Raw genomic sequence first — 3,806 nt, 5'->3', positions numbered from 1 at the left:
ACTCATTCTCAGTAACCAGCCTGCATGTTTTAAGACACTATCTTCCCATCCTTGGCCTCTTGTTACTTTTCTATTTGTCTCTCCCCTCTTTATCTGGCCATGTCCCCCCACCCCCCACTTCCTCTTCTCACCCTATCACCCCACTTTCCAACCAAAGAACAACCCACTCTTGGGCCCTCTCACTAGACACAGAGCTCTACGCTCTCTCATCACTGGTCCATTCCATTCCAAAGAGGTAGTACCTACAAAGATGGTCCACATGGCTTTTCCCAGGCTCTGACTCATCACCCACTCAGCAAGTAAGAATGGAGAGTCCCTGTAGTCAGCGGAAAGAAGACTAGAGGGAAGCTAGTTTGAGTCCAGTACAATCCAGTCTAGTTGGTAATCCACACTTGCTTCCCATTTTCTCAGTGAAAGAATACAGGCTTTGAAGTCTGACAGACCCAGGTTCGAGCAGTGAAGATAGTCCTATCTTACTTGGGATTATTTTAAGCGTTGACAAGTTAAAATAGAGAAAAAAAAAATCCCATAGAATGAAAACTCAATAGGAGGCAGTTAATAAAAGTTTGTTAAAAGAACCATGGATGAGTGGATGATCAATAAATGACTATTGTATATATAACATTTGCTTTGCTGTACACCTGAAAGTAACAATGTAAATCAATTACACGTCAATAAAAAAAATAAGAATTAAAAAAATAAATCAATGTCTATTATCAGACAAATCATTTTTTTAAGGGGGAGAGGTATTCAGTTTATTTATTGATTTTTAGAGGAGGTACTGGGGATTGAACCTAGGACCTCGTGCACGATAAGCATGCACTCTACCACTGAGCTATACCTCCTACCCTTCAGACAAATCATTTGTAATGAAAAAGGTGTTTGGTCAAGATGACCGGAAAGGCCAGGTTGAAGAAAGATCACCTGCCATATTGAATAGTGGTTAAGAGCACAGTTCTTTCAGACCCACCTTCGGACCCCGACCCCACCACTAACCCGCTACACTCACATTAGACAAGTTGCTTAACCTCCAAGTTTCCTGTCTGTAAACGTAACAAATAATGGTCCATCATGCTGGTGGAGGTCTAAATGAGAAAGTGCCTGGAAATCACTTGGCTCAGCGCCCTACGGAGAATAAGCCCTTTCTACACAGAAGGCATCACTGTTAAGGTAAACAGAAGTAACACAGAACGGAAGCTCTCACTTGTATCTAGCTTGTGGTGCAACTGTAAAGCCTGACTGAGAAGATGCTTTGTAACCTGACGTGTGTGAACACGAAGGGATTTTTTTTTATCACTTCTATTATTTGGAAGAATAATGGACGGAATAGATGACTTTTATTGGAACAAGCACCAACTTCGTGAGGCCCTTCTTCAGTTGACGTGCCTGGACGAGCACAAATGCTTGAGAGAGGGATAGGACTGGCTTCACTAGAGGCTCCTTTCTGTCGCTGCTCTGAGCCTGCAGACTCAGAGCGTGGCTGCGGAAAAGAGAGGCTGAAGTAACGTGTGGGGAGCTTAACTGATGCTCTGAAGCCGTTGCCGGCAAACACGCTCAGGAGGTAGGTAAGTTCACACTGTTTTATGGGAGGAAGGTTTTTTACTGGTAATTTCATGCAGTTGTGAAACTGGATCACTGGGCTGGAGGTTTTCTGTGAATTCGGCAGGGAGCCTTTCCTGCTTCCCAACCTTGGGGAGGCCCCCTGGGAGCCACTGGCTGTGACCTGCCATTTTCTGGGTGAAGAGTTTTCTCTCAAGGGGCCAAGAGAAGGAAACAAAGAAAGACCTTCAGAAGGAAACAGGGCCCATTGGTTGTTTTCCCAGGCTCATTCTCACATTCCCAGGGGTGCCTGTTACTGTAAGCCTCTGTTTCTTAGGGTTCTTTGGGCTATTGGCATCAGAGATCCCCTAGCCAGCCATGCTGGGGAAGAGATGATCTTACAGTGGTGAGTCCTCCGGAACAGACAGGACCCAAACCAGAACCCCTTCAAGAACCAGGTGTTGGCCCCCTTCTCATGCACAAGCTTCACACTGAGGCTCCTTCACTCTCTCCCATGGATTTCCCGGTCTCTGCTCTACTTCGTCTCCTTGTACAGCTGCTCCAGTCTCTCAGGCTGGCTCCTCCGCTCCTTCACAAAGGTGGCAGAGAATCACTGTATCTGGCTCTGAAGTTTGACTTAAGTTCAAACAACTAGCAGAGAACTGACCACGTGGGTGAGACACAGTAGGGTCAGGTGCACATCACCTTTGTCTGCTGGGACCCATGGTAACAACAGGGCTGCCAGGGCCTCCTGAGGCAGTTGTCAGAGAAGAGTCACAGGCTGAGCACATCTCCTAGTAGGTATCTTCTGCACTGAGGTACAAAAACACGACACTTTTAATTCCTAGAGATGAGGACCAACTTTGGGCTAAGTATGTTAACAAATGTAGAGAACAGCTACCCATGGCTTCCTTCTTCCTCAGCCTTCATGGTCTTAAGAGACATATGTTACTCCCAGTCCAAAGACCATTTCCATGTGTGCTCAGAGCAGACAAGGAGGTAAAGGTGGAACTGACCCTTAAATCTGCCTCTGCTAATGGCTTAGTTTGAAGAGGAGTAACTTGCAGAGCACATATGAAAGTGGAGGTGGAAACACTCATTTCATGTCAGTTTGGGCTTCTTATTTCTGCTTTGTTCCAAAGCCAGAGATGGAATCTGAGGATCTTACCATGACTTAACTGATAGCCACACAATACCAGATAAATTGAGTTAAATGCCAAATGTGTTGCTGATGGATTTTTATAATGACCCCTTCCTTCCCAGAACATTGTTTTCAAAGTATCATCTCATAACTCATTTGGCCTCACAAGCCAAAGGCTATTTCTCTTCATGCTATAGCTGGAAAAATTGAGCCTCAGAAGGATGGCGTGGTCTCCCAAAGTCAACTGACTAATAAATGACAGAGCCGCGAACAAAATTCACATCTGCTCGTTGATAATCCCATTGCCTTTTTCCTGTATTGCTTTGCTTCCCTACAGGAAAACTATTTGTTATTTCTCCTTTTGCCTCTCCAGAGCTCCCCTCCACCACTCTCCATCCTGCTTGATGCCCTGGGAGGATGACTTGTTCGACTGAATTAACAGAATCCCGTGGCCTCTAGCTTCTAGTGAATTAGGTTGATGAGAGACGCCAGCAAGAAATCAGAGCATGAGGTCGGAGTGTACTACCTGGATTCCATCCTGCAGAATCTCCCTATCAAAGGCCACGGCATCTTTTGGACAGCCCCTGCCTCCTCCCCTTGACCTTTCAGGGCTAAGGGTGGTATGATGACCTAGACTTCTTTATTGGTTTCCCTTAGCCCTTTCTGCTGTTAAACTCCCCTGAATTACCCCACCCATTTGTGGGTCCCGTTCTTTTCCTGCCAGAACTATGATCAGCAAACTAATAGTGTGCCTTCATCTCCAATTACTGTGTGACTGAGGCTTATGTAGATATTGTTTTGTTGTCTAAGTAATAACCTTTGAGAAGGACAGACTTTACTGTCTGCCACTTGCAACTCACCACCCACAAATATGCTTTTGATTTTAGTCCAAGAGTATGAGTGTGTTTCCATACTGTGTGCTGGCCTCTCACCACCCATACTAAAGGCAAATTCCTTTGCTTGTCTGAGTCTTAAGTAGGCAGCCTGGGTGGCTGGAACCCACTGCCACGGTTCCTGTCTTCCTCACGTGGGATTATCTCCATGCCTGCCCACAAGCAGCTCAAAAGAAGAGTCAGTATTGAAAGGACTTACCTATCTTGGGAGACATGTGGGGAAAAGACGGGGA

The 3,806-nt window shown here is 45.7% G+C and overlaps 1 non-coding gene across 1 annotated transcript; it reads right to left on the bottom strand.

Moving 5' to 3' along the window:
* Positions 1 to 773: 773 nt before the first annotated feature.
* Positions 774 to 845, bottom strand: TRNAD-AUC (transfer RNA aspartic acid (anticodon AUC)). Its single transcript has one exon. It is a non-coding gene; the product is annotated as a tRNA-Asp (tRNA).
* Between the last annotated feature and the right edge of the window lie 2,961 nt (positions 846 to 3,806).

The sequence above is a fragment of the Camelus bactrianus genome, chromosome 3, assembly GCF_048773025.1.
Source record: "Camelus bactrianus isolate YW-2024 breed Bactrian camel chromosome 3, ASM4877302v1, whole genome shotgun sequence".
In the NCBI taxonomy this organism is placed as follows: Eukaryota; Metazoa; Chordata; class Mammalia; order Artiodactyla; family Camelidae; genus Camelus; species Camelus bactrianus.
Note: the sequence above shows the minus strand (reverse complement) of the source record. Positions and strands in the feature narration are given on the sequence as shown.